Source organism: Pimephales promelas, chromosome 3 (assembly GCF_988280905.1).
Source record: "Pimephales promelas chromosome 3, fPimPro1.hap1.1, whole genome shotgun sequence".
Lineage (NCBI taxonomy): Eukaryota > Metazoa > Chordata > Actinopteri > Cypriniformes > Leuciscidae > Pimephales > Pimephales promelas.
Genome location: NC_142771.1, coordinates 46,243,176 through 46,257,379, shown reverse-complemented (window position 1 = coordinate 46,257,379; position 14,204 = coordinate 46,243,176). Strand labels below are relative to the sequence as shown.

At 47.2% G+C, this 14,204-nt stretch overlaps 72 non-coding genes across 72 annotated transcripts; all 72 read left to right on the top strand.

The window, feature by feature from the left end:
• Positions 1-30: 30 nt before the first annotated feature.
• Positions 31-149, top strand: LOC148989663 (5S ribosomal RNA). The gene has a single exon (XR_016162478.1). It is a non-coding gene; the product is annotated as a 5S ribosomal RNA (ribosomal RNA).
• A 63-nt stretch (positions 150-212) lies between these two features.
• On the top strand, positions 213-331 carry LOC148989662 (5S ribosomal RNA). The gene has a single exon (XR_016161421.1). It is a non-coding gene; the product is annotated as a 5S ribosomal RNA (ribosomal RNA).
• A 63-nt stretch (positions 332-394) lies between these two features.
• LOC148989661 (5S ribosomal RNA) lies at positions 395-513 on the top strand. Its single transcript, XR_016156350.1, has one exon. It is a non-coding gene; the product is annotated as a 5S ribosomal RNA (ribosomal RNA).
• A 63-nt stretch (positions 514-576) lies between these two features.
• LOC148989660 (5S ribosomal RNA) lies at positions 577-695 on the top strand. The gene has a single exon (XR_016156349.1). It is a non-coding gene; the product is annotated as a 5S ribosomal RNA (ribosomal RNA).
• Positions 696-758: 63 nt separating this feature from the next.
• LOC148989659 (5S ribosomal RNA) lies at positions 759-877 on the top strand. The gene has a single exon (XR_016156348.1). It is a non-coding gene; the product is annotated as a 5S ribosomal RNA (ribosomal RNA).
• Positions 878-940: 63 nt separating this feature from the next.
• Positions 941-1,059, top strand: LOC148989658 (5S ribosomal RNA). The gene has a single exon (XR_016156347.1). It is a non-coding gene; the product is annotated as a 5S ribosomal RNA (ribosomal RNA).
• A 63-nt stretch (positions 1,060-1,122) lies between these two features.
• LOC148989657 (5S ribosomal RNA) lies at positions 1,123-1,241 on the top strand. The gene has a single exon (XR_016161420.1). It is a non-coding gene; the product is annotated as a 5S ribosomal RNA (ribosomal RNA).
• A 63-nt stretch (positions 1,242-1,304) lies between these two features.
• On the top strand, positions 1,305-1,423 carry LOC148989656 (5S ribosomal RNA). Its single transcript, XR_016156346.1, has one exon. It is a non-coding gene; the product is annotated as a 5S ribosomal RNA (ribosomal RNA).
• Positions 1,424-1,486: 63 nt separating this feature from the next.
• Positions 1,487-1,605, top strand: LOC148989655 (5S ribosomal RNA). The gene has a single exon (XR_016156345.1). It is a non-coding gene; the product is annotated as a 5S ribosomal RNA (ribosomal RNA).
• Positions 1,606-1,778: 173 nt separating this feature from the next.
• LOC148989654 (5S ribosomal RNA) lies at positions 1,779-1,897 on the top strand. The gene has a single exon (XR_016160675.1). It is a non-coding gene; the product is annotated as a 5S ribosomal RNA (ribosomal RNA).
• Positions 1,898-1,960: 63 nt separating this feature from the next.
• LOC148989653 (5S ribosomal RNA) lies at positions 1,961-2,079 on the top strand. Its single transcript, XR_016156343.1, has one exon. It is a non-coding gene; the product is annotated as a 5S ribosomal RNA (ribosomal RNA).
• A 63-nt stretch (positions 2,080-2,142) lies between these two features.
• On the top strand, positions 2,143-2,261 carry LOC148989652 (5S ribosomal RNA). Its single transcript, XR_016167635.1, has one exon. It is a non-coding gene; the product is annotated as a 5S ribosomal RNA (ribosomal RNA).
• A 173-nt stretch (positions 2,262-2,434) lies between these two features.
• LOC148989651 (5S ribosomal RNA) lies at positions 2,435-2,553 on the top strand. Its single transcript, XR_016163118.1, has one exon. It is a non-coding gene; the product is annotated as a 5S ribosomal RNA (ribosomal RNA).
• Positions 2,554-2,616: 63 nt separating this feature from the next.
• Positions 2,617-2,735, top strand: LOC148989650 (5S ribosomal RNA). The gene has a single exon (XR_016156342.1). It is a non-coding gene; the product is annotated as a 5S ribosomal RNA (ribosomal RNA).
• Positions 2,736-2,798: 63 nt separating this feature from the next.
• LOC148989649 (5S ribosomal RNA) lies at positions 2,799-2,917 on the top strand. The gene has a single exon (XR_016160674.1). It is a non-coding gene; the product is annotated as a 5S ribosomal RNA (ribosomal RNA).
• A 63-nt stretch (positions 2,918-2,980) lies between these two features.
• On the top strand, positions 2,981-3,099 carry LOC148989648 (5S ribosomal RNA). The gene has a single exon (XR_016156341.1). It is a non-coding gene; the product is annotated as a 5S ribosomal RNA (ribosomal RNA).
• Positions 3,100-3,162: 63 nt separating this feature from the next.
• Positions 3,163-3,281, top strand: LOC148989647 (5S ribosomal RNA). Its single transcript, XR_016167624.1, has one exon. It is a non-coding gene; the product is annotated as a 5S ribosomal RNA (ribosomal RNA).
• Positions 3,282-3,447: 166 nt separating this feature from the next.
• Positions 3,448-3,566, top strand: LOC148989646 (5S ribosomal RNA). The gene has a single exon (XR_016161684.1). It is a non-coding gene; the product is annotated as a 5S ribosomal RNA (ribosomal RNA).
• Positions 3,567-3,629: 63 nt separating this feature from the next.
• LOC148989645 (5S ribosomal RNA) lies at positions 3,630-3,748 on the top strand. The gene has a single exon (XR_016156340.1). It is a non-coding gene; the product is annotated as a 5S ribosomal RNA (ribosomal RNA).
• Positions 3,749-3,811: 63 nt separating this feature from the next.
• On the top strand, positions 3,812-3,930 carry LOC148989644 (5S ribosomal RNA). The gene has a single exon (XR_016156339.1). It is a non-coding gene; the product is annotated as a 5S ribosomal RNA (ribosomal RNA).
• Positions 3,931-4,103: 173 nt separating this feature from the next.
• On the top strand, positions 4,104-4,222 carry LOC148989643 (5S ribosomal RNA). The gene has a single exon (XR_016160673.1). It is a non-coding gene; the product is annotated as a 5S ribosomal RNA (ribosomal RNA).
• Positions 4,223-4,285: 63 nt separating this feature from the next.
• LOC148989642 (5S ribosomal RNA) lies at positions 4,286-4,404 on the top strand. Its single transcript, XR_016156338.1, has one exon. It is a non-coding gene; the product is annotated as a 5S ribosomal RNA (ribosomal RNA).
• A 63-nt stretch (positions 4,405-4,467) lies between these two features.
• On the top strand, positions 4,468-4,586 carry LOC148989641 (5S ribosomal RNA). The gene has a single exon (XR_016156337.1). It is a non-coding gene; the product is annotated as a 5S ribosomal RNA (ribosomal RNA).
• A 63-nt stretch (positions 4,587-4,649) lies between these two features.
• Positions 4,650-4,768, top strand: LOC148989640 (5S ribosomal RNA). Its single transcript, XR_016156336.1, has one exon. It is a non-coding gene; the product is annotated as a 5S ribosomal RNA (ribosomal RNA).
• Positions 4,769-4,831: 63 nt separating this feature from the next.
• Positions 4,832-4,950, top strand: LOC148989639 (5S ribosomal RNA). Its single transcript, XR_016156335.1, has one exon. It is a non-coding gene; the product is annotated as a 5S ribosomal RNA (ribosomal RNA).
• A 63-nt stretch (positions 4,951-5,013) lies between these two features.
• LOC148989638 (5S ribosomal RNA) lies at positions 5,014-5,132 on the top strand. The gene has a single exon (XR_016156334.1). It is a non-coding gene; the product is annotated as a 5S ribosomal RNA (ribosomal RNA).
• Positions 5,133-5,195: 63 nt separating this feature from the next.
• On the top strand, positions 5,196-5,314 carry LOC148989637 (5S ribosomal RNA). Its single transcript, XR_016161419.1, has one exon. It is a non-coding gene; the product is annotated as a 5S ribosomal RNA (ribosomal RNA).
• Positions 5,315-5,377: 63 nt separating this feature from the next.
• LOC148989636 (5S ribosomal RNA) lies at positions 5,378-5,496 on the top strand. The gene has a single exon (XR_016156332.1). It is a non-coding gene; the product is annotated as a 5S ribosomal RNA (ribosomal RNA).
• Positions 5,497-5,559: 63 nt separating this feature from the next.
• On the top strand, positions 5,560-5,678 carry LOC148989635 (5S ribosomal RNA). The gene has a single exon (XR_016156331.1). It is a non-coding gene; the product is annotated as a 5S ribosomal RNA (ribosomal RNA).
• Positions 5,679-5,851: 173 nt separating this feature from the next.
• LOC148989634 (5S ribosomal RNA) lies at positions 5,852-5,970 on the top strand. The gene has a single exon (XR_016160672.1). It is a non-coding gene; the product is annotated as a 5S ribosomal RNA (ribosomal RNA).
• A 63-nt stretch (positions 5,971-6,033) lies between these two features.
• LOC148989633 (5S ribosomal RNA) lies at positions 6,034-6,152 on the top strand. The gene has a single exon (XR_016156330.1). It is a non-coding gene; the product is annotated as a 5S ribosomal RNA (ribosomal RNA).
• Positions 6,153-6,215: 63 nt separating this feature from the next.
• On the top strand, positions 6,216-6,334 carry LOC148989632 (5S ribosomal RNA). The gene has a single exon (XR_016167613.1). It is a non-coding gene; the product is annotated as a 5S ribosomal RNA (ribosomal RNA).
• Positions 6,335-6,397: 63 nt separating this feature from the next.
• LOC148989631 (5S ribosomal RNA) lies at positions 6,398-6,516 on the top strand. Its single transcript, XR_016156329.1, has one exon. It is a non-coding gene; the product is annotated as a 5S ribosomal RNA (ribosomal RNA).
• Positions 6,517-6,579: 63 nt separating this feature from the next.
• On the top strand, positions 6,580-6,698 carry LOC148989630 (5S ribosomal RNA). The gene has a single exon (XR_016161682.1). It is a non-coding gene; the product is annotated as a 5S ribosomal RNA (ribosomal RNA).
• A 63-nt stretch (positions 6,699-6,761) lies between these two features.
• LOC148989629 (5S ribosomal RNA) lies at positions 6,762-6,880 on the top strand. Its single transcript, XR_016160261.1, has one exon. It is a non-coding gene; the product is annotated as a 5S ribosomal RNA (ribosomal RNA).
• A 172-nt stretch (positions 6,881-7,052) lies between these two features.
• On the top strand, positions 7,053-7,171 carry LOC148989628 (5S ribosomal RNA). Its single transcript, XR_016160671.1, has one exon. It is a non-coding gene; the product is annotated as a 5S ribosomal RNA (ribosomal RNA).
• A 63-nt stretch (positions 7,172-7,234) lies between these two features.
• LOC148989627 (5S ribosomal RNA) lies at positions 7,235-7,353 on the top strand. The gene has a single exon (XR_016156328.1). It is a non-coding gene; the product is annotated as a 5S ribosomal RNA (ribosomal RNA).
• A 63-nt stretch (positions 7,354-7,416) lies between these two features.
• LOC148989626 (5S ribosomal RNA) lies at positions 7,417-7,535 on the top strand. Its single transcript, XR_016160670.1, has one exon. It is a non-coding gene; the product is annotated as a 5S ribosomal RNA (ribosomal RNA).
• A 63-nt stretch (positions 7,536-7,598) lies between these two features.
• Positions 7,599-7,717, top strand: LOC148989625 (5S ribosomal RNA). Its single transcript, XR_016156327.1, has one exon. It is a non-coding gene; the product is annotated as a 5S ribosomal RNA (ribosomal RNA).
• A 63-nt stretch (positions 7,718-7,780) lies between these two features.
• LOC148989624 (5S ribosomal RNA) lies at positions 7,781-7,899 on the top strand. Its single transcript, XR_016167601.1, has one exon. It is a non-coding gene; the product is annotated as a 5S ribosomal RNA (ribosomal RNA).
• Positions 7,900-8,072: 173 nt separating this feature from the next.
• On the top strand, positions 8,073-8,191 carry LOC148989623 (5S ribosomal RNA). Its single transcript, XR_016161681.1, has one exon. It is a non-coding gene; the product is annotated as a 5S ribosomal RNA (ribosomal RNA).
• A 63-nt stretch (positions 8,192-8,254) lies between these two features.
• Positions 8,255-8,373, top strand: LOC148989622 (5S ribosomal RNA). The gene has a single exon (XR_016156326.1). It is a non-coding gene; the product is annotated as a 5S ribosomal RNA (ribosomal RNA).
• Positions 8,374-8,436: 63 nt separating this feature from the next.
• LOC148989621 (5S ribosomal RNA) lies at positions 8,437-8,555 on the top strand. The gene has a single exon (XR_016156325.1). It is a non-coding gene; the product is annotated as a 5S ribosomal RNA (ribosomal RNA).
• A 63-nt stretch (positions 8,556-8,618) lies between these two features.
• Positions 8,619-8,737, top strand: LOC148989620 (5S ribosomal RNA). The gene has a single exon (XR_016156324.1). It is a non-coding gene; the product is annotated as a 5S ribosomal RNA (ribosomal RNA).
• Positions 8,738-8,800: 63 nt separating this feature from the next.
• LOC148989619 (5S ribosomal RNA) lies at positions 8,801-8,919 on the top strand. Its single transcript, XR_016156323.1, has one exon. It is a non-coding gene; the product is annotated as a 5S ribosomal RNA (ribosomal RNA).
• A 63-nt stretch (positions 8,920-8,982) lies between these two features.
• On the top strand, positions 8,983-9,101 carry LOC148989618 (5S ribosomal RNA). The gene has a single exon (XR_016167589.1). It is a non-coding gene; the product is annotated as a 5S ribosomal RNA (ribosomal RNA).
• Positions 9,102-9,273: 172 nt separating this feature from the next.
• LOC148989617 (5S ribosomal RNA) lies at positions 9,274-9,392 on the top strand. Its single transcript, XR_016160668.1, has one exon. It is a non-coding gene; the product is annotated as a 5S ribosomal RNA (ribosomal RNA).
• Positions 9,393-9,455: 63 nt separating this feature from the next.
• Positions 9,456-9,574, top strand: LOC148989616 (5S ribosomal RNA). Its single transcript, XR_016156321.1, has one exon. It is a non-coding gene; the product is annotated as a 5S ribosomal RNA (ribosomal RNA).
• Positions 9,575-9,637: 63 nt separating this feature from the next.
• LOC148989615 (5S ribosomal RNA) lies at positions 9,638-9,756 on the top strand. Its single transcript, XR_016161680.1, has one exon. It is a non-coding gene; the product is annotated as a 5S ribosomal RNA (ribosomal RNA).
• Positions 9,757-9,819: 63 nt separating this feature from the next.
• Positions 9,820-9,938, top strand: LOC148989614 (5S ribosomal RNA). The gene has a single exon (XR_016156320.1). It is a non-coding gene; the product is annotated as a 5S ribosomal RNA (ribosomal RNA).
• Positions 9,939-10,001: 63 nt separating this feature from the next.
• On the top strand, positions 10,002-10,120 carry LOC148989613 (5S ribosomal RNA). The gene has a single exon (XR_016156319.1). It is a non-coding gene; the product is annotated as a 5S ribosomal RNA (ribosomal RNA).
• Positions 10,121-10,183: 63 nt separating this feature from the next.
• Positions 10,184-10,302, top strand: LOC148989612 (5S ribosomal RNA). Its single transcript, XR_016161418.1, has one exon. It is a non-coding gene; the product is annotated as a 5S ribosomal RNA (ribosomal RNA).
• A 63-nt stretch (positions 10,303-10,365) lies between these two features.
• LOC148989611 (5S ribosomal RNA) lies at positions 10,366-10,484 on the top strand. Its single transcript, XR_016156317.1, has one exon. It is a non-coding gene; the product is annotated as a 5S ribosomal RNA (ribosomal RNA).
• A 63-nt stretch (positions 10,485-10,547) lies between these two features.
• Positions 10,548-10,666, top strand: LOC148989610 (5S ribosomal RNA). The gene has a single exon (XR_016156316.1). It is a non-coding gene; the product is annotated as a 5S ribosomal RNA (ribosomal RNA).
• A 63-nt stretch (positions 10,667-10,729) lies between these two features.
• LOC148989609 (5S ribosomal RNA) lies at positions 10,730-10,848 on the top strand. The gene has a single exon (XR_016156315.1). It is a non-coding gene; the product is annotated as a 5S ribosomal RNA (ribosomal RNA).
• A 63-nt stretch (positions 10,849-10,911) lies between these two features.
• On the top strand, positions 10,912-11,030 carry LOC148989608 (5S ribosomal RNA). Its single transcript, XR_016161417.1, has one exon. It is a non-coding gene; the product is annotated as a 5S ribosomal RNA (ribosomal RNA).
• Positions 11,031-11,093: 63 nt separating this feature from the next.
• On the top strand, positions 11,094-11,212 carry LOC148989607 (5S ribosomal RNA). The gene has a single exon (XR_016156314.1). It is a non-coding gene; the product is annotated as a 5S ribosomal RNA (ribosomal RNA).
• A 63-nt stretch (positions 11,213-11,275) lies between these two features.
• Positions 11,276-11,394, top strand: LOC148989606 (5S ribosomal RNA). The gene has a single exon (XR_016156313.1). It is a non-coding gene; the product is annotated as a 5S ribosomal RNA (ribosomal RNA).
• Positions 11,395-11,566: 172 nt separating this feature from the next.
• Positions 11,567-11,685, top strand: LOC148989605 (5S ribosomal RNA). The gene has a single exon (XR_016160667.1). It is a non-coding gene; the product is annotated as a 5S ribosomal RNA (ribosomal RNA).
• A 63-nt stretch (positions 11,686-11,748) lies between these two features.
• LOC148989604 (5S ribosomal RNA) lies at positions 11,749-11,867 on the top strand. Its single transcript, XR_016156312.1, has one exon. It is a non-coding gene; the product is annotated as a 5S ribosomal RNA (ribosomal RNA).
• Positions 11,868-11,930: 63 nt separating this feature from the next.
• LOC148989603 (5S ribosomal RNA) lies at positions 11,931-12,049 on the top strand. Its single transcript, XR_016156311.1, has one exon. It is a non-coding gene; the product is annotated as a 5S ribosomal RNA (ribosomal RNA).
• Positions 12,050-12,112: 63 nt separating this feature from the next.
• Positions 12,113-12,231, top strand: LOC148989602 (5S ribosomal RNA). Its single transcript, XR_016167578.1, has one exon. It is a non-coding gene; the product is annotated as a 5S ribosomal RNA (ribosomal RNA).
• A 63-nt stretch (positions 12,232-12,294) lies between these two features.
• Positions 12,295-12,413, top strand: LOC148989601 (5S ribosomal RNA). Its single transcript, XR_016161679.1, has one exon. It is a non-coding gene; the product is annotated as a 5S ribosomal RNA (ribosomal RNA).
• A 63-nt stretch (positions 12,414-12,476) lies between these two features.
• LOC148989600 (5S ribosomal RNA) lies at positions 12,477-12,595 on the top strand. The gene has a single exon (XR_016156309.1). It is a non-coding gene; the product is annotated as a 5S ribosomal RNA (ribosomal RNA).
• A 63-nt stretch (positions 12,596-12,658) lies between these two features.
• LOC148989599 (5S ribosomal RNA) lies at positions 12,659-12,777 on the top strand. The gene has a single exon (XR_016156308.1). It is a non-coding gene; the product is annotated as a 5S ribosomal RNA (ribosomal RNA).
• A 63-nt stretch (positions 12,778-12,840) lies between these two features.
• On the top strand, positions 12,841-12,959 carry LOC148989598 (5S ribosomal RNA). Its single transcript, XR_016161416.1, has one exon. It is a non-coding gene; the product is annotated as a 5S ribosomal RNA (ribosomal RNA).
• A 63-nt stretch (positions 12,960-13,022) lies between these two features.
• LOC148989597 (5S ribosomal RNA) lies at positions 13,023-13,141 on the top strand. The gene has a single exon (XR_016156307.1). It is a non-coding gene; the product is annotated as a 5S ribosomal RNA (ribosomal RNA).
• A 63-nt stretch (positions 13,142-13,204) lies between these two features.
• On the top strand, positions 13,205-13,323 carry LOC148989596 (5S ribosomal RNA). Its single transcript, XR_016156306.1, has one exon. It is a non-coding gene; the product is annotated as a 5S ribosomal RNA (ribosomal RNA).
• A 63-nt stretch (positions 13,324-13,386) lies between these two features.
• Positions 13,387-13,505, top strand: LOC148989595 (5S ribosomal RNA). Its single transcript, XR_016156305.1, has one exon. It is a non-coding gene; the product is annotated as a 5S ribosomal RNA (ribosomal RNA).
• A 63-nt stretch (positions 13,506-13,568) lies between these two features.
• Positions 13,569-13,687, top strand: LOC148989594 (5S ribosomal RNA). Its single transcript, XR_016161415.1, has one exon. It is a non-coding gene; the product is annotated as a 5S ribosomal RNA (ribosomal RNA).
• Positions 13,688-13,750: 63 nt separating this feature from the next.
• Positions 13,751-13,869, top strand: LOC148989593 (5S ribosomal RNA). Its single transcript, XR_016156303.1, has one exon. It is a non-coding gene; the product is annotated as a 5S ribosomal RNA (ribosomal RNA).
• A 63-nt stretch (positions 13,870-13,932) lies between these two features.
• On the top strand, positions 13,933-14,051 carry LOC148989592 (5S ribosomal RNA). The gene has a single exon (XR_016156302.1). It is a non-coding gene; the product is annotated as a 5S ribosomal RNA (ribosomal RNA).
• Positions 14,052-14,204: the final 153 nt, after the last annotated feature.

Below are 14,204 nucleotides of genomic sequence, written 5' to 3'. Positions count from 1 at the left end.
TCAAATAGCCCAATTTTGGCAGCAGATTTCGCTTACGGCCATACCACCTTGAGAACGCCCGAACTTGTCTGATCTCGGAAGCTAAGCAGGGTCGGGCCTGGTTAGTACTTGGATGGGAGACCGCCTGGGAATACCAGGTGCTGTAAGCTTTATATAGTTTACTACCCTAATGTTCTAACCATTCAAATAGCCCAATTTTGGCAGCAGATTTCGCTTACGGCCATACCACCTTGAGGACGCCCGAACTCGTCTGATCTCGGAAGCTAAGCAGGGTCGGGCCTGGTTAGTACTTGGATGGGAGACCGCCTGGGAATACCAGGTGCTGTAAGCTTTATATAGTTTACTACCCTAATGTTCTAACCATTCAAATAGCCCAATTTTGGCAGCAGATTTCGCTTACGGCCATACCACCTTGAGAACGCCCGAACTCGTCTGATCTCGGAAGCTAAGCAGGGTCGGGCCTGGTTAGTACTTGGATGGGAGACCGCCTGGGAATACCAGGTGCTGTAAGCTTTATATAGTTTACTACCCTAATGTTCTAACCATTCAAATAGCCCAATTTTGGCAGCAGATTTCGCTTACGGCCATACCACCTTGAGAACGCCCGAACTCGTCTGATCTCGGAAGCTAAGCAGGGTCGGGCCTGGTTAGTACTTGGATGGGAGACCGCCTGGGAATACCAGGTGCTGTAAGCTTTATATAGTTTACTACCCTAATGTTCTAACCATTCAAATAGCCCAATTTTGGCAGCAGATTTCGCTTACGGCCATACCACCTTGAGAACGCCCGAACTCGTCTGATCTCGGAAGCTAAGCAGGGTCGGGCCTGGTTAGTACTTGGATGGGAGACCGCCTGGGAATACCAGGTGCTGTAAGCTTTATATAGTTTACTACCCTAATGTTCTAACCATTCAAATAGCCCAATTTTGGCAGCAGATTTCGCTTACGGCCATACCACCTTGAGAACGCCCGAACTCGTCTGATCTCGGAAGCTAAGCAGGGTCGGGCCTGGTTAGTACTTGGATGGGAGACCGCCTGGGAATACCAGGTGCTGTAAGCTTTATATAGTTTACTACCCTAATGTTCTAACCATTCAAATAGCCCAATTTTGGCAGCAGATTTCGCTTACGGCCATACCACCTTGAGGACGCCCGAACTCGTCTGATCTCGGAAGCTAAGCAGGGTCGGGCCTGGTTAGTACTTGGATGGGAGACCGCCTGGGAATACCAGGTGCTGTAAGCTTTATATAGTTTACTACCCTAATGTTCTAACCATTCAAATAGCCCAATTTTGGCAGCAGATTTCGCTTACGGCCATACCACCTTGAGAACGCCCGAACTCGTCTGATCTCGGAAGCTAAGCAGGGTCGGGCCTGGTTAGTACTTGGATGGGAGACCGCCTGGGAATACCAGGTGCTGTAAGCTTTATATAGTTTACTACCCTAATGTTCTAACCATTCAAATAGCCCAATTTTGGCAGCAGATTTCGCTTACGGCCATACCACCTTGAGAACGCCCGAACTCGTCTGATCTCGGAAGCTAAGCAGGGTCGGGCCTGGTTAGTACTTGGATGGGAGACCGCCTGGGAATACCAGGTGCTGTAAGCTTTATTGTTTAAAAAAAAAAAAAAAAAAAAAAGAGTCAATGAAATGGTTCAAAAATCCTAAATTGTCTTTTTTCCCCTCGAAATGCCTGAAATATTCTCTGAGTTTCTTCAGAAAGCCTGAAAGAGTCTCTTTTTTTTTCTTCTTCAAATAGCCCAATTTTGGCAGCGGATTTCGCTTACGGCCATACCACCTTGAGAACGCCCGAACTCGTCTGATCTCGGAAGCTAAGCAGGGTCGGGCCTGGTTAGTACTTGAATGGGAGACCGCCTGGGAATACCAGGTGCTGTAAGCTTTATATAGTTTACTACCCTAATGTTCTAACCATTCAAATAGCCCAATTTTGGCAACAGATTTCGCTTACGGCCATACCACCTTGAGAACGCCCGAACTCGTCTGATCTCGGAAGCTAAGCAGGGTCGGGCCTGGTTAGTACTTGGATGGGAGACCGCCTGGGAATACCAGGTGCTGTAAGCTTTATATAGTTTACTACCCTAATGTTCTAACCATTCAAATAGCCCAATTTTGGCAGCAGATTTCGCTTACGGCCATACCACCTTGAGAACGCCCGAACTCGTCTGATCTCGGAAGCTAAGCAGGGTCGGGCCAGGTTAGTACTTGGATGGGAGACCGCCTGGGAATACCAGGTGCTGTAAGCTTTATTGTATAAAAAAAAAAAAAAAAAAAAAAGAGTCAATGAAATGGTTCAAAAATCCTAAATTGTCTTTTTTCCCCTCGAAATGCCTGAAATATTCTCTGAGTTTCTTCAGAAAGCCTGAAAGAGTCTCTTTTTTTTTCTTCTTCAAATAGCCCAATTTTGGCAGCGGATTTCGCTTACGGCCATACCACCTTGAGAACGCCCGAACTCGTCTGATCTCGGAAGCTAAGCAGGGTCGGGCCTGGTTAGTACTTGAATGGGAGACCGCCTTGGAATACCAGGTGCTGTAAGCTTTATATAGTTTACTACCCTAATGTTCTAACCATTCAAATAGCCCAATTTTGGCAGCAGATTTCGCTTACGGCCATACCACCTTGAGAACGCCCGAACTCGTCTGATCTCGGAAGCTAAGCAGGGTCGGGCCTGGTTAGTACTTGGATGGGAGACCGCCTGGGAATACCAGGTGCTGTAAGCTTTATATAGTTTACTACCCTAATGTTCTAACCATTCAAATAGCCCAATTTTGGCAGCAGATTTCGCTTACGGCCATACCACCTTGAGAACGCCCGAACTCGTCTGATCTCGGAAGCTAAGCAGGGTCGGGCCTGGTTAGTACTTGAATGGGAGACCGCCTGGGAATACCAGGTGCTGTAAGCTTTATATAGTTTACTACCCTAATGTTCTAACCATTCAAATAGCCCAATTTTGGCAACAGATTTCGCTTACGGCCATACCACCTTGAGAACGCCCGAACTCGTCTGATCTCGGAAGCTAAGCAGGGTCGGGCCTGGTTAGTACTTGGATGGGAGACCGCCTGGGAATACCAGGTGCTGTAAGCTTTATATAGTTTACTACCCTAATGTTCTAACCATTCAAATAGCCCAATTTTGGTAGCAGATTTCGCTTACGGCCATACCACCTTGAGAACGCCCGAACTCGTCTGATCTCGGAAGCTAAGCAGGGTCGGGCCAGGTTAGTACTTGGATGGGAGACCGCCTGGGAATACCAGGTGCTGTAAGCTTTATTGTATAAAAAAAAAAAAAAAGAGTCAATGAAATGGTTCAAAAATCCTAAATTGTCTTTTTTCCCCTCGAAATGCCTGAAATATTCTCTGAGTTTCTTCAGAAAGCCTGAAAGAGTCTCTTTTTTTTTCTTCTTCAAATAGCCCAATTTTGGCAGCGGATTTCGCTTACGGCCATACCACCTTGAGAACGCCCGAACTCGTCTGATCTCGGAAGCTAAGCAGGGTCGGGCCTGGTTAGTACTTGGATGGAAGACCGCCTGGGAATACCAGGTGCTGTAAGCTTTATATAGTTTACTACCCTAATGTTCTAACCATTCAAATAGCCCAATTTTGGCAGCAGATTTCGCTTACGGCCATACCACCTTGAGAACGCCCGAACTCGTCTGATCTCGGAAGCTAAGCAGGGTCGGGCCTGGTTAGTACTTGGATGGGAGACCGCCTGGGAATACCAGGTGCTGTAAGCTTTATATAGTTTACTACCCTAATGTTCTAACCATTCAAATAGCCCAATTTTGGCAGCAGATTTCGCTTACGGCCATACCACCTTGAGAACGCCCGAACTCGTCTGATCTCGGAAGCTAAGCAGGGTCGGGCCTGGTTAGTACTTGGATGGGAGACCGCCTGGGAATACCAGGTGCTGTAAGCTTTATTGTTTAAAAAAAAAAAAAAAAAAAAAAGAGTCAATGAAATGGTTCAAAAATCCTAAATTGTCTTTTTTCCCCTCGAAATGCCTGAAATATTCTCTGAGTTTCTTCAGAAAGCCTGAAAGAGTCTCTTTTTTTTTCTTCTTCAAATAGCCCAATTTTGGCAGCGGATTTCGCTTACGGCCATACCACCTTGAGAACGCCCGAACTCGTCTGATCTCGGAAGCTAAGCAGGGTCGGGCCTGGTTAGTACTTGAATGGGAGACCGCCTGGGAATACCAGGTGCTGTAAGCTTTATATAGTTTACTACCCTAAAGTTCTAACCATTCAAATAGCCCAATTTTGGCAGCAGATTTCGCTTACGGCCATACCACCTTGAGAACGCCCGAACTCGTCTGATCTCGGAAGCTAAGCAGGGTCGGGCCTGGTTAGTACTTGGATGGGAGACCGCCTGGGAATACCAGGTGCTGTAAGCTTTATATAGTTTACTACCCTAATGTTCTAACCATTCAAATAGCCCAATTTTGGCAGCAGATTTCGCTTACGGCCATACCACCTTGAGAACGCCCGAACTCGTCTGATCTCGGAAGCTAAGCAGGGTCGGGCCTGGTTAGTACTTGGATGGGAGACCGCCTGGGAATACCAGGTGCTGTAAGCTTTATATAGTTTACTACCCTAATGTTCTAACCATTCAAATAGCCCAATTTTGGCAGCAGATTTCGCTTACGGCCATACCACCTTGAGAACGCCCGAACTCGTCTGATCTCGGAAGCTAAGCAGGGTCGGGCCTGGTTAGTACTTGGATGGGAGACCGCCTGGGAATACCAGGTGCTGTAAGCTTTATATAGTTTACTACCCTAATGTTCTAACCATTCAAATAGCCCAATTTTGGCAGCAGATTTCGCTTACGGCCATACCACCTTGAGAACGCCCGAACTCGTCTGATCTCGGAAGCTAAGCAGGGTCGGGCCTGGTTAGTACTTGGATGGGAGACCGCCTGGGAATACCAGGTGCTGTAAGCTTTATATAGTTTACTACCCTAATGTTCTAACCATTCAAATAGCCCAATTTTGGCAGCAGATTTCGCTTACGGCCATACCACCTTGAGAACGCCCGAACTCGTCTGATCTCGGAAGCTAAGCAGGGTCGGGCCTGGTTAGTACTTGGATGGGAGACCGCCTGGGAATACCAGGTGCTGTAAGCTTTATATAGTTTACTACCCTAATGTTCTAACCATTCAAATAGCCCAATTTTGGCAGCAGATTTCGCTTACGGCCATACCACCTTGAGGACGCCCGAACTCGTCTGATCTCGGAAGCTAAGCAGGGTCGGGCCTGGTTAGTACTTGGATGGGAGACCGCCTGGGAATACCAGGTGCTGTAAGCTTTATATAGTTTACTACCCTAATGTTCTAACCATTCAAATAGCCCAATTTTGGCAGCAGATTTCGCTTACGGCCATACCACCTTGAGAACGCCCGAACTCGTCTGATCTCGGAAGCTAAGCAGGGTCGGGCCTGGTTAGTACTTGGATGGGAGACCGCCTGGGAATACCAGGTGCTGTAAGCTTTATATAGTTTACTACCCTAATGTTCTAACCATTCAAATAGCCCAATTTTGGCAGCAGATTTCGCTTACGGCCATACCACCTTGAGAACGCCCGAACTCGTCTGATCTCGGAAGCTAAGCAGGGTCGGGCCTGGTTAGTACTTGGATGGGAGACCGCCTGGGAATACCAGGTGCTGTAAGCTTTATTGTTTAAAAAAAAAAAAAAAAAAAAAAGAGTCAATGAAATGGTTCAAAAATCCTAAATTGTCTTTTTTCCCCTCGAAATGCCTGAAATATTCTCTGAGTTTCTTCAGAAAGCCTGAAAGAGTCTCTTTTTTTTTCTTCTTCAAATAGCCCAATTTTGGCAGCGGATTTCGCTTACGGCCATACCACCTTGAGAACGCCCGAACTCGTCTGATCTCGGAAGCTAAGCAGGGTCGGGCCTGGTTAGTACTTGAATGGGAGACCGCCTGGGAATACCAGGTGCTGTAAGCTTTATATAGTTTACTACCCTAATGTTCTAACCATTCAAATAGCCCAATTTTGGCAACAGATTTCGCTTACGGCCATACCACCTTGAGAACGCCCGAACTCGTCTGATCTCGGAAGCTAAGCAGGGTCGGGCCTGGTTAGTACTTGGATGGGAGACCGCCTGGGAATACCAGGTGCTGTAAGCTTTATATAGTTTACTACCCTAATGTTCTAACCATTCAAATAGCCCAATTTTGGCAGCAGATTTCGCTTACGGCCATACCACCTTGAGAACGCCCGAACTCGTCTGATCTCGGAAGCTAAGCAGGGTCGGGCCAGGTTAGTACTTGGATGGGAGACCGCCTGGGAATACCAGGTGCTGTAAGCTTTATATAGTTTACTACCCTAATGTTCTAACCATTCAAATAGCCCAATTTTGGCAGCAGATTTCGCTTACGGCCATACCACCTTGAGAACGCCCGAACTCGTCTGATCTCGGAAGCTAAGCAGGGTCGGGCCTGGTTAGTACTTGGATGGGAGACCGCCTGGGAATACCAGGTGCTGTAAGCTTTATATAGTTTACTACCCTAATGTTCTAACCATTCAAATAGCCCAATTTTGGCAGCAGATTTCGCTTACGGCCATACCACCTTGAGAACGCCCGAACTCGTCTGATCTCGGAAGCTAAGCAGGGTCGGGCCTGGTTAGTACTTGGATGGAAGACCGCCTGGGAATACCAGGTGCTGTAAGCTTTATATAGTTTACTACCCTAATGTTCTAACCATTCAAATAGCCCAATTTTGGCAGCAGATTTCGCTTACGGCCATACCACCTTGAGAACGCCCGAACTCGTCTGATCTCGGAAGCTAAGCAGGGTCGGGCCTGGTTAGTACTTGGATGGGGGACCGCCTGGGAATACCAGGTGCTGTAAGCTTTATTGTTTAAAAAAAAAAAAAAAAAAAAAGAGTCAATGAAATGGTTCAAAAATCCTAAATTGTCTTTTTTCCCCTCGAAATGCCTGAAATATTCTCTGAGTTTCTTCAGAAAGCCTGAAAGAGTCTCTTTTTTTTTCTTCTTCAAATAGCCCAATTTTGGCAGCGGATTTCGCTTACGGCCATACCACCTTGAGAACGCCCGAACTCGTCTGATCTCGGAAGCTAAGCAGGGTCGGGCCTGGTTAGTACTTGAATGGGAGACCGCCTGGGAATACCAGGTGCTGTAAGCTTTATATAGTTTACTACCCTAATGTTCTAACCATTCAAATAGCCCAATTTTGGCAGCAGATTTCGCTTACGGCCATACCACCTTGAGAACGCCCGAACTCGTCTGATCTCGGAAGCTAAGCAGGGTCGGGCCTGGTTAGTACTTGGATGGGAGACCGCCTGGGAATACCAGGTGCTGTAAGCTTTATATAGTTTACTACCCTAATGTTCTAACCATTCAAATAGCCCAATTTTGGCAGCAGATTTCGCTTACGGCCATACCACCTTGAGAACGCCCGAACTCGTCTGATCTCGGAAGCTAAGCAGGGTCGGGCCTGGTTAGTACTTGAATGGGAGACCGCCTGGGAATACCAGGTGCTGTAAGCTTTATATAGTTTACTACCCTAATGTTCTAACCATTCAAATAGCCCAATTTTGGCAACAGATTTCGCTTACGGCCATACCACCTTGAGAACGCCCGAACTCGTCTGATCTCGGAAGCTAAGCAGGGTCGGGCCTGGTTAGTACTTGGATGGGAGACCGCCTGGGAATACCAGGTGCTGTAAGCTTTATATAGTTTACTACCCTAATGTTCTAACCATTCAAATAGCCCAATTTTGGCAGCAGATTTCGCTTACGGCCATACCACCTTGAGAACGCCCGAACTCGTCTGATCTCGGAAGCTAAGCAGGGTCGGGCCAGGTTAGTACTTGGATGGGAGACCGCCTGGGAATACCAGGTGCTGTAAGCTTTATTGTATAAAAAAAAAAAAAAAAAAAAAAGAGTCAATGAAATGGTTCAAAAATCCTAAATTGTCTTTTTTCCCCTCGAAATGCCTGAAATATTCTCTGAGTTTCTTCAGAAAGCCTGAAAGAGTCTCTTTTTTTTTCTTCTTCAAATAGCCCAATTTTGGCAGCGGATTTCGCTTACGGCCATACCACCTTGAGAACGCCCGAACTCGTCTGATCTCGGAAGCTAAGCAGGGTCGGGCCTGGTTAGTACTTGGATGGAAGACCGCCTGGGAATACCAGGTGCTGTAAGCTTTATATAGTTTACTACCCTAATGTTCTAACCATTCAAATAGCCCAATTTTGGCAGCAGATTTCGCTTACGGCCATACCACCTTGAGAACGCCCGAACTCGTCTGATCTCGGAAGCTAAGCAGGGTCGGGCCTGGTTAGTACTTGGATGGGAGACCGCCTGGGAATACCAGGTGCTGTAAGCTTTATATAGTTTACTACCCTAATGTTCTAACCATTCAAATAGCCCAATTTTGGCAGCAGATTTCGCTTACGGCCATACCACCTTGAGAACGCCCGAACTCGTCTGATCTCGGAAGCTAAGCAGGGTCGGGCCTGGTTAGTACTTGGATGGGAGACCGCCTGGGAATACCAGGTGCTGTAAGCTTTATATAGTTTACTACCCTAATGTTCTAACCATTCAAATAGCCCAATTTTGGCAGCAGATTTCGCTTACGGCCATACCACCTTGAGAACGCCCGAACTCGTCTGATCTCGGAAGCTAAGCAGGGTCGGGCCTGGTTAGTACTTGGATGGGAGACCGCCTGGGAATACCAGGTGCTGTAAGCTTTATATAGTTTACTACCCTAATGTTCTAACCATTCAAATAGCCCAATTTTGGCAGCAGATTTCGCTTACGGCCATACCACCTTGAGAACGCCCGAACTCGTCTGATCTCGGAAGCTAAGCAGGGTCGGGCCTGGTTAGTACTTGGATGGGAGACCGCCTGGGAATACCAGGTGCTGTAAGCTTTATATAGTTTACTACCCTAATGTTCTAACCATTCAAATAGCCCAATTTTGGCAGCAGATTTCGCTTACGGCCATACCACCTTGAGAACGCCCGAACTCGTCTGATCTCGGAAGCTAAGCAGGGTCGGGCCAGGTTAGTACTTGGATGGGAGACCGCCTGGGAATACCAGGTGCTGTAAGCTTTATTGTATAAAAAAAAAAAAAAAAAAAAAGAGTCAATGAAATGGTTCAAAAATCCTAAATTGTCTTTTTTCCCCTCGAAATGCCTGAAATATTCTCTGAGTTTCTTCAGAAAGCCTGAAAGAGTCTCTTTTTTTTTCTTCTTCAAATAGCCCAATTTTGGCAGCGGATTTCGCTTACGGCCATACCACCTTGAGAACGCCCGAACTCGTCTGATCTCGGAAGCTAAGCAGGGTCGGGCCTGGTTAGTACTTGAATGGGAGACCGCCTGGGAATACCAGGTGCTGTAAGCTTTATATAGTTTACTACCCTAATGTTCTAACCATTCAAATAGCCCAATTTTGGCAGCAGATTTCGCTTACGGCCATACCACCTTGAGAACGCCCGAACTCGTCTGATCTCGGAAGCTAAGCAGGGTCGGGCCTGGTTAGTACTTGGATGGGAGACCGCCTGGGAATACCAGGTGCTGTAAGCTTTATATAGTTTACTACCCTAATGTTCTAACCATTCAAATAGCCCAATTTTGGCAGCAGATTTCGCTTACGGCCATACCACCTTGAGAACGCCCGAACTCGTCTGATCTCGGAAGCTAAGCAGGGTCGGGCCTGGTTAGTACTTGGATGGAAGACCGCCTGGGAATACCAGGTGCTGTAAGCTTTATATAGTTTACTACCCTAATGTTCTAACCATTCAAATAGCCCAATTTTGGCAGCAGATTTCGCTTACGGCCATACCACCTTGAGAACGCCCGAACTCGTCTGATCTCGGAAGCTAAGCAGGGTCGGGCCTGGTTAGTACTTGGATGGGAGACCGCCTGGGAATACCAGGTGCTGTAAGCTTTATATAGTTTACTACCCTAATGTTCTAACCATTCAAATAGCCCAATTTTGGCAGTAGATTTCGCTTACGGCCATACCACCTTGAGAACGCCCGAACTCGTCTGATCTCGGAAGCTAAGCAGGGTCGGGCCTGGTTAGTACTTGGATGGGAGACCGCCTGGGAATACCAGGTGCTGTAAGCTTTATATAGTTTACTACCCTAATGTTCTAACCATTCAAATAGCCCAATTTTGGCAGCAGATTTCGCTTACGGCCATACCACCTTGAGGACGCCCGAACTCGTCTGATCTCGGAAGCTAAGCAGGGTCGGGCCTGGTTAGTACTTGGATGGGAGACCGCCTGGGAATACCAGGTGCTGTAAGCTTTATATAGTTTACTACCCTAATGTTCTAACCATTCAAATAGCCCAATTTTGGCAGCAGATTTCGCTTACGGCCATACCACCTTGAGAACGCCCGAACTCGTCTGATCTCGGAAGCTAAGCAGGGTCGGGCCTGGTTAGTACTTGGATGGGAGACCGCCTGGGAATACCAGGTGCTGTAAGCTTTATATAGTTTACTACCCTAATGTTCTAACCATTCAAATAGCCCAATTTTGGCAGCAGATTTCGCTTACGGCCATACCACCTTGAGAACGCCCGAACTCGTCTGATCTCGGAAGCTAAGCAGGGTCGGGCCTGGTTAGTACTTGGATGGGAGACCGCCTGGGAATACCAGGTGCTGTAAGCTTTATATAGTTTACTACCCTAATGTTCTAACCATTCAAATAGCCCAATTTTGGCAGCAGATTTCGCTTACGGCCATACCACCTTGAGAACGCCCGAACTCGTCTGATCTCGGAAGCTAAGCAGGGTCGGGCCTGGTTAGTACTTGGATGGGAGACCGCCTGGGAATACCAGGTGCTGTAAGCTTTATATAGTTTACTACCCTAATGTTCTAACCATTCAAATAGCCCAATTTTGGCAGCAGATTTCGCTTACGGCCATACCACCTTGAGGACGCCCGAACTCGTCTGATCTCGGAAGCTAAGCAGGGTCGGGCCTGGTTAGTACTTGGATGGGAGACCGCCTGGGAATACCAGGTGCTGTAAGCTTTATATAGTTTACTACCCTAATGTTCTAACCATTCAAATAGCCCAATTTTGGCAGCAGATTTCGCTTACGGCCATACCACCTTGAGAACGCCCGAACTCGTCTGATCTCGGAAGCTAAGCAGGGTCGGGCCTGGTTAGTACTTGGATGGGAGACCGCCTGGGAATACCAGGTGCTGTAAGCTTTATATAGTTTACTACCCTAATGTTCTAACCATTCAAATAGCCCAATTTTGGCAGCAGATTTCGCTTACGGCCATACCACCTTGAGAACGCCCGAACTCGTCTGATCTCGGAAGCTAAGCAGGGTCGGGCCTGGTTAGTACTTGGATGGGAGACCGCCTGGGAATACCAGGTGCTGTAAGCTTTATTGTTTAAAAAAAAAAAAAAAAAAAAAGAGTCAATGAAATGGTTCAAAAATCCTAAATTGTCTTTTTTCCCCTCGAAATGCCTGAAATATTCTCTGAGTTTCTTCAGAAAGCCTGAAAGAGTCTCTTTTTTTTTCTTCTTCAAATAGCCCAATTTTGGCAGCGGATTTCGCTTACGGCCATACCACCTTGAGAACGCCCGAACTCGTCTGATCTCGGAAGCTAAGCAGGGTCGGGCCTGGTTAGTACTTGAATGGGAGACCGCCTGGGAATACCAGGTGCTGTAAGCTTTATATAGTTTACTACCCTAATGTTCTAACCATTCAAATAGCCCAATTTTGGCAGCAGATTTCGCTTACGGCCATACCACCTTGAGAACGCCCGAACTCGTCTGATCTCGGAAGCTAAGCAGGGTCGGGCCTGGTTAGTACTTGGATGGGAGACCGCCTGGGAATACCAGGTGCTGTAAGCTTTATATAGTTTACTACCCTAATGTTCTAACCATTCAAATAGCCCAATTTTGGCAGCAGATTTCGCTTACGGCCATACCACCTTGAGAACGCCCGAACTCGTCTGATCTCGGAAGCTAAGCAGGGTCGGGCCTGGTTAGTACTTGGATGGGAGACCGCCTGGGAATACCAGGTGCTGTAAGCTTTATATAGTTTACTACCCTAATGTTCTAACCATTCAAATAGCCCAATTTTGGCAGCAGATTTCGCTTACGGCCATACCACCTTGAGAACGCCCGAACTCGTCTGATCTCGGAAGCTAAGCAGGGTCGGGCCAGGTTAGTACTTGGATGGGAGACCGCCTGGGAATACCAGGTGCTGTAAGCTTTATATAGTTTACTACCCTAATGTTCTAACCATTCAAATAGCCCAATTTTGGCAGCAGATTTCGCTTACGGCCATACCACCTTGAGAACGCCCGAACTCGTCTGATCTCGGAAGCTAAGCAGGGTCGGGCCTGGTTAGTACTTGGATGGAAGACCGCCTGGGAATACCAGGTGCTGTAAGCTTTATATAGTTTACTACCCTAATGTTCTAACCATTCAAATAGCCCAATTTTGGCAGCAGATTTCGCTTACGGCCATACCACCTTGAGAACGCCCGAACTCGTCTGATCTCGGAAGCTAAGCAGGGTCGGGCCTGGTTAGTACTTGGATGGGAGACCGCCTGGGAATACCAGGTGCTGTAAGCTTTATATAGTTTACTACCCTAATGTTCTAACCATTCAAATAGCCCAATTTTGGCAGTAGATTTCGCTTACGGCCATACCACCTTGAGAACGCCCGAACTCGTCTGATCTCGGAAGCTAAGCAGGGTCGGGCCTGGTTAGTACTTGGATGGGAGACCGCCTGGGAATACCAGGTGCTGTAAGCTTTATATAGTTTACTACCCTAATGTTCTAACCATTCAAATAGCCCAATTTTGGCAGCAGATTTCGCTTACGGCCATACCACCTTGAGGACGCCCGAACTCGTCTGATCTCGGAAGCTAAGCAGGGTCGGGCCTGGTTAGTACTTGGATGGGAGACCGCCTGGGAATACCAGGTGCTGTAAGCTTTATATAGTTTACTACCCTAATGTTCTAACCATTCAAATAGCCCAATTTTGGCAGCAGATTTCGCTTACGGCCATACCACCTTGAGAACGCCCGAACTCGTCTGATCTCGGAAGCTAAGCAGGGTCGGGCCTGGTTAGTACTTGGATGGGAGACCGCCTGGGAATACCAGGTGCTGTAAGCTTTATATAGTTTACTACCCTAATGTTCTAACCATTCAAATAGCCCAATTTTGGCAGCAGATTTCGCTTACGGCCATACCACCTTGAGAACGCCCGAACTCGTCTGATCTCGGAAGCTAAGCAGGGTCGGGCCTGGTTAGTACTTGGATGGGAGACCGCCTGGGAATACCAGGTGCTGTAAGCTTTATATAGTTTACTACCCTAATGTTCTAACCATTCAAATAGCCCAATTTTGGCAGCAGATTTCGCTTACGGCCATACCACCTTGAGAACGCCCGAACTCGTCTGATCTCGGAAGCTAAGCAGGGTCGGGCCTGGTTAGTACTTGGATGGGAGACCGCCTGGGAATACCAGGTGCTGTAAGCTTTATATAGTTTACTACCCTAATGTTCTAACCATTCAAATAGCCCAATTTTGGCAGCAGATTTCGCTTACGGCCATACCACCTTGAGGACGCCCGAACTCGTCTGATCTCGGAAGCTAAGCAGGGTCGGGCCTGGTTAGTACTTGGATGGGAGACCGCCTGGGAATACCAGGTGCTGTAAGCTTTATATAGTTTACTACCCTAATGTTCTAACCATTCAAATAGCCCAATTTTGGCAGCAGATTTCGCTTACGGCCATACCACCTTGAGAACGCCCGAACTCGTCTGATCTCGGAAGCTAAGCAGGGTCGGGCCTGGTTAGTACTTGGATGGGAGACCGCCTGGGAATACCAGGTGCTGTAAGCTTTATATAGTTTACTACCCTAATGTTCTAACCATTCAAATAGCCCAATTTTGGCAGCAGATTTCGCTTACGGCCATACCACCTTGAGAACGCCCGAACTCGTCTGATCTCGGAAGCTAAGCAGGGTCGGGCCTGGTTAGTACTTGGATGGGAGACCGCCTGGGAATACCAGGTGCTGTAAGCTTTATTGTTTAAAAAAAAAAAAAAAAAAAAAGAGTCAATGAAATGGTTCAAAAATCCTAAATTGTCTTTTTTCCCCTCGAAATGCCTGAAATATTCTCTGAGTTTCTTCAGAAAGCCTGAAAGAGTCTCTTTTTTTTTTCTTCTTCAAATAGCC